Below are 7,829 nucleotides of genomic sequence, written 5' to 3' on the forward strand. Positions count from 1 at the left end.
AATGTGTTCCTTGTAACACTGACATTGTTAATAGTTATCAATATGTTCCTTATAATGCTGATATTGTTAATATATATCAATGTGTTCCTTATAACAGTGACATTGTTAAAAGTTATCAATGTGTTCCTTATAACACTGACATCGTAACAGTTATCAATGTGTTCCTTATAACACTGACATCGTTAATAGTTATCAATATGTTCCTTATTACACTTACATTGTTAATAGTTTTCAATGTATTCCTTATTACACTGACATTGTAACAGTTATCAATGTGTTCCTTATTACACTCACATTGTTAATATTTATCAATGTGTTCCTTATAATGCTGACATACAAATATGTTCTTATTACACTGACATATTAACAGCTATCAATGTGCTCCTTATTACACTGACATCTTAATAGTTATCATTGTGTTCCTTATTACACTGACCTTGTTAATAGTTTTCAATGTGTTCCTTATTACACTGACATGGTAACAGTTATCAATGTGTTCCTTATTACACTGACATCATAATAGTTATCAATGTGCTCCTTATTACACTGACATTGTAATAGTTATCAACGTGTTCCTTATAACACTGACATTGTTAATAGTTATAAATTTATTATTACACAAACAATGGTAATAGTTATCAATGGGTTCCTAAATAGTTTTCAATGTGCTCCTTATTTCACTGACATCGTAACAGTTATCAATGTGTTCCTTATTACACTATTAATGTAAATAGTTATCAATGTGTTCCTTAAAAGTTATCAACGTGTTCCGTCTTACACTGACAATGTTAATAGTTATCAATGTGTTCCTTTTTACACTGATATTGTAATAGTTATCAATGTGTTTCTTATTACACTGAGATTGTTAATAGTTATCAATGCATTCCTTATTACACTGACATTGTAACAGTTATCATTGTGTTCCTTATAACAATGACATTGTAATAAGATATCAATGTGTTCCTTATTACACTGACAATGTAATAGTTATCAATGTGTTCCTTATTGCACTGACATCATTACAGTTATCAATGTGTTCCTTTTTTACATTGACATCATAATAATTATCAATGTGTTCCTTATTACACTGACATTGTAATAGTTATCAATGTGTTCCTTATTACACTGACATTGTTAATAGTTATCAATGTGTTCCTTATTACACTGACATTGTAATAGTTATCAATGTGTTCCTTGTTACACTGACATTGTTAATAGTTATCAATGTGTTCCTTATTACACTGACATTGTAATAGTTATCAATGTGTTCCTTATTACACTGACATTGTAATAGTTATCAATGTGTTCCTTGTTACACTGACATTGTTGATAGTTATCAATGTGTTCATAATAACACTGACATTGTTATAGTAACTAGTTTGCTGCTTGCTACTGTAACATTGTAACTATTATAAGTGTGGTCCTTTTTACAATGTGTAAGAGTGCTTCTTATTACAGTGACATTGTAACAGTGACTGGTGCACTCCTTACAACAGTGACATTGTAACATGTAGTTGTGTGCTCCTTGTTACAGTGCAATAGTTAAAAGTGTGCTCATTGCAAAAGTGACAGTCTGTAACAGTTAACAGTGTGCTTCTTGTTGCAGTTACATTGTGACAGTTACTAGTGTGCTCCTTGCAGCAGTGACATTGTAACCATTTTCAGTGTGATTAATGTGTTCAATGCAAGAAGTTACTGTTAAACTTAAAGTGATCATTGGTACAGGAACTTGAATAGTTAATCAAAATGATGCAAAATATTCAAACTCAGCATTAATGATATAATAACTTTAACTCGGATAAGGTGTAATTGCAGTTAAAGGAGTACCACAGTTCAAAGCCATTCAGCAAAAAAATATTAAATCAACAACTATCAATGAATTTCCATAGTATTTACATACACTTTTCTTACCATTTTTATCTATACTTTCATGTGCACCTTTTTTCAGAAATAATTGAAATGTACTTTTTCATTGTTAAATACAAATATTATTCTTTCAAATAATTTCAATCTTATTTCAAAGGATTTTTTTGCCATCTTCAAACACTGATGAGCTATTTTAAAGTATAAGGTATTTAAAAAGTAAATTATTTTAGGATAGTTATTAACAATAGGACCTTTTATACTAAAAGACATCAATGCACTAAATAATTTCAATAAATATTTATTTTTGGTGTATTATTTTCAAAAAAAAATAATCTGAATTTTATTGAATTCTACGTTATTTACATAGTATTTTTACATTATAGACAGTGATTATTAAATGGTCTTTTTTCAAACAGGGAGGTATTTGTGGAGTCAAAGTAGTGTTTTTTATATCAGAATTCTAAATCTCTCTAAATACAGTCCATTTGTATTTTACAAGTGATATTTCTTAAATCAAATATTTGGTTTGAAAATTTTCTTCAATACATTTTTTATTTTTGTCTCCATGTAGTTTATAAGGACAATAAACTTATGCCATGATTGTGTATTCATTACAAAAAGTTCCTCTTTCATTTAAGCCACACAGAACGGATTTAAAGTATTTTTTTTTTTTTCAAGTCATGAACTTTAAATGTTTTCAACTCTTCCCTTAACTTACATTATTGATAATGCATGTGCGTATTATTTTTTATTTTTATTTTCAATTAAAGCTAAAATCACATTTGGAACCTTTAAATGTGAAAGAAAAGCTAGTCATTCACAGCATTACTAATTGAACTAATTATTAACATTACATGAAGAAACATTGACCTTGTGACCTTGTTAGGCCTTGTGACCTTGTTAGACCCTGATAGACCTTGTGATCTTTATAGACCTTATAACCTTTATAGGCATTGTGAGCTTTATAGGCCTTGTGACCTTGGTATACCTTGTGACCTTTATAGGCCTTGTGACCTTAATAAACCATGTGACCTTGATAGGCCTGGTACACATGACCTATAACCTTTATCCACTGCTCCCCTTAATTATATCATAGTCATTAGACATGTATATGTTAGTATGTGTTTTTTAACATGAATATTTGTGTCCAGTGATGAACTTAATTGTTTACATTAAACTGTTGCTGTCCTTTGAATTTAATTACCAATCAAGACAGTATGTATAGAAAAAAAATACAATGAAATAACTAACCACACCTATTTACGATCAGTGCGGACAACCTTAAATGAATAATGTCCAAAAAAAATAGCATATTAATGAAAATATAATTTCCAACCCCTCATAAAGTCATAAATTTATAAATTTATATATCAGTAAATGCATACGTTTACTCCTTAACTTCAATCAAACAAATGACTACACTCACAATTAATGACCATTTTTGGGCAATTAATGGTAATTGTTTTACACTGGATTACAATTAAGATGGGGGAGTTAATAAAAACTCATCAATTTTCATACAGGAATGTGGTATACAAGGATAGGATGGTACAGAGTAAACAACACACATCATCTTTCATCATTAACATCATCATCACATTTATGATGTCACTGTCATTTGGTCACATGATGTTTTTCTTACTTGGTTGTCACTCGTTATTCCGATTAAATATAAATTGTTAATCAATGAGGCATTCAAAAAACAACAATGCAGTGAGCTGGTGTATGAGAAATAATGTAAATCAAACAACAGTTTTGTGTTGGTGTGAGGATACTCTGACTGCATGTTTCAAGCCAAACTGATGTAATGATGATATTACAGGGACACCTTTAAGAAGAGGAAACAATAATCGCTAAGATACAACAATCTGTCACTTAATACTTCAACCAGCATAAAGCTCATTTAGTAACATTTAAAAATACACCTTAAAATATCCTATTGAAATTTGGTGAATCTTTATTCAATATTTGGATAACTTTGAAAATAGCAAGGACTATCACTCTTCTGATTCAATAGAGGTTAAACTAGGTTATCTAACTTAGGTTAGCCCTATAATGGGCAAAATTAACAAAGGTCAGTATGCCACTTCAATAAATGTAGACTGCTTCAGACATAAGATCTATGGGATGAGAGAAGGGCCTTTGCAACAAGGAAAGACGGCTTGAGGAGACACTCCTGATGAAAGGGATCAGCAAGGTGCAGATATTCTCGCCTACATGGGTTAGTTCTATAGCCTATAATAAAAAAACTTATAGATCATCATGATGAAAAAACTTACTTTCCTGACAAACAACTGACACTAACCCTACAAGTATTCCATATTTATTGGTTTTAAATGCTTTACTTCCAACATTGATGCCATATTTAAGTATAGGTAACTATCAGTTCTAAGAAAGTCAATTACATCTGTTAATACCATATATACTGAAACATAAAAGACCAATCTGTTGGGTTTAATTCACTTGATATTCATCATTAACAAAAACATTCACTTGATATTCTTTATAAACAAAAACTGGATACCAATACAGGATTCATTAAAAAAAGAAAAAATCTTTCTTAATATGGTATTAACTTTAAAAACTACTCGTAAAAACCACACAGGCCACACGAAATTAATCTTTATAATAATGATTAACTTTTCCTTTTAAACTTTATAAAGCAATTAATCATTTCCAATATTATAGAAAACCATATTTCACTGTTGATCCAGTACCTGTGAATTTAGCTATCTTATATACCTTTGTACCATTTTATGCCATTAAGGTTGTCAATCTATGTAAAACATAATGGGGTAAGTACCCAATTACCAAATGGTACCAAATCAAACAAAATGTCACCAAAGGAGCCATCGCCCATCATGTTGAAACAGTTTAAATGAATGAATTCATATGTATGTATTATAATTGTTAGCCAACAAATATTGTCGAGTTTTTAATTGTTGAAATATATATCAAAAAAGTGACAATGAATGCCAGAAAGAAGAAAGATAGGAAAAAAAATTTTGTTTGATTTTCTCAGCTTGAAATGATCCATAAAATGTTGAAATTTAACGTTAGTTTCGACTGGCAGAAGAAAAATAGCCAAGAATAATACCTATTGTACTGGTACAAGTACTTCTTTATCTTCATATGATAGAGTACCAGTCATTTATAACCTCAAAATTCTCCCTTAAGCAACACCGACGACGAAACACCCCCTTTCTTCCCCTACCCCTCACCACCCAACCCCCGTCTGTTTTTTGGAAGAACAATCTGATGGTTAATGGTGCCTACAGAATCTACCTATGAAACCAGTGCGGACCATGATCAGACCGCCGGCTGATCTTGGTCTGATAGCGGTCTGATCATGGTCTGATAGCGGTCTGATCTTGGTCTGATAGCGGTCTGATCATGGTCTGATAGCGGTCTGATCTTGGTCTGATAGCGGTCTGATCATGGTCTGATAGCGGTCTGATCTTGGTCTGATAGCGGTCTGATCATGGTCCGATAGCGGTCTGATCTTGGTCTGATAGCGGTCTGATCATGGTCTGATAGCGGTCTGATCATGGTCCGATAGCGGTCTGATCATGGTCCGATAGCGGTCTGATCATGGTCTGATAGCGGTCTGATCATGGTCCGATAGCGGTCTGATCATGGTCTGATAGCGGTCTGATCTTGGTCTGATAGCGGTCTGATCATGGTCTGATAGCGGTCTGATCATGGTCCGATAGCGGTCTGATCATGGTCTGATAGCGGTCTGATCATGGTCCGATAGCGGTCTGATCATGGTCTGATAGCGGTCTGATCTTGGTCTGATAGCGGTCTGATCTTGGTCTGATAGCGGTCTGATCTTGGTCTGATAGCGGTCTGATCTTGGTCTGATAGCGGTCTGATCTTGGTCTGATAGCGGTCTGATCTTGGTCTGATAGCGGTCTGATCATGGTCCGATAGCGGTCTGATCTTGGTCTGATAGCGGTCTGATCATGGTCTGATAGCGGTCTGATCTTGGTCTGATAGCGGTCTGATCATGGTCTGATAGCGGTCTGATCATGGTCTGATAGCGGTCTGATCTTGGTCTGATAGCGGTCTGATCTTGGTACGATAGCGGTCTGATCATGGTCTGCACTGTTTGCTAATCAGTCATACATATTTTGAAAATTTCCTTAAAATCAAAATTATGAACAGTCTCATTTAAATTGGACGATGGATGAATCTATTTCAGACATTTAGTGTAGCAAGGGTTAAATCCCCGCCTTGTAAAAAAATAAAAGGTGGTCTTAGTGTTTAGTTACTACTTCATACAATCTTTCATATCTGATATAATAACTAGAACAAATTATTATGTCCACTCATTGATTTTGCTATTACTTCAAAAAATAATGATCAAATTGTTTTAAAAGCCTATTAATCTACAAATTTCAAATGTTTAATATTACCAGTCTTATTACTATATGGTCTAAGGGAAGTAACTCTATAAAAAACTTAAAAGGCAAAATTAAAGTGCTCATTAAAGTGCAACCACAAGATTGAATGTTTTGATACCATTCAACTTGTGATAAAAATATACCCATTCACTGCTTTTAAAGTGAAATAATGTTTACAAAATTTTGATATTCGAACAAAAGTTAGATAAAAAAAATTAATGCAAATTTGGCAAATTAACACAGCTTTTTCATACTTAAAGTTGATAAAAACCCTTTTAAATGTGGTAAAACATTGATTAGGAAAGTGATATGTTTGTTACTGGAAAGATGATATATCCAGCAAACCTCAAGTACCCATAATGCATCTTGATTACATGTCACTTCAGTGTAAGATTAAAGATTTTGACAATTCAATCAGTTAATGTGCGTACCATAAGAAAACTGACAAACACACATCATAAAGTTGTTCACCAAAGTGGTAACAAACTTTCATAATAATTTCGATCCTTTCATTCTAATGTCTGAATTTAATTTTACTCAAAATACTCTGCCACAGTGGTTTATGAAAATCATGTCAATTACATTTCAACAAATTTATGAAGTCATGCTGCACATTTGAATAGCTGGTGCACATCTTTTGATAAAGCTTTTGAAAAAAAAATGGAGAGACGATATTAAAAATACACTAAATAGGTTTAAATGTGCATCCTGTAAGAAGTTTACTGAACAGTTTCAAGACATGAATTTCACAAAATTCAGTTTCGAAGGTGTATATAAGATTATATTTTTCAAAAACAGATTCTCGAAGGTATAAATTAAAAATTAAGCAAAGGTTTGAAAACAAACAATTATTTATATGATACAGTGTAATATATATTGATGCTGAAAATATAGTGTTTACTATAATAATTAAAAATTAAGCAAAGGTTTGAAAACAAACAATTATTTATATGATACAGTGTAATATATATTGATGCTGAAAATATAGTGTTTACTATAATAAGATTAATTAAAGGGACCATCATAGATCTTCTACATAAAAATGCAAAATGGTAATTTAAGTGCACTGTTTTACCTTTAGACCATTATAAATTATACAACTATTTACTCATTTGAATTGTATACCTCAGGGGTGTTGATCAGCATTTTGGGAGACTTCAGGCAGTGCTGTTCACTCTGTGTGTATTTTTTTGAAGGACAGGTTGTTCAAAGATGCTTTAATAATTCATTTTTTCTTAAAAATCATCCTGGGAAAATGTACAGGACTACAGTATGATTATAGCCTTACATTTCCATAAATCAGATAACAGTCCATTTTCCATTTAGCCTGTCCATCTGAATGAATACATCCATTTATGAATGATCCGGCCATTTATGAATGACCAAAAGGGTTATGTGCACTTTGACCTGGTCATACATTTTGCTGTTTTTTGCTTGGTGATACTGTAAGATGTTATCATGATACCTAAAATATCATAAATAATGAGATTAATGATTCTCGGACATTTGAAGGCCTGGCTGTATGTACTTATATAGATAATATCGCAAAATCCCATC

The sequence above is a fragment of the Ruditapes philippinarum genome, unplaced genomic scaffold (genome assembly GCF_026571515.1).
Source record: "Ruditapes philippinarum isolate M1 unplaced genomic scaffold, ASM2657151v2 ctg4899_1_1_1_1, whole genome shotgun sequence".
Taxonomy (NCBI): domain Eukaryota; kingdom Metazoa; phylum Mollusca; class Bivalvia; order Venerida; family Veneridae; genus Ruditapes; species Ruditapes philippinarum.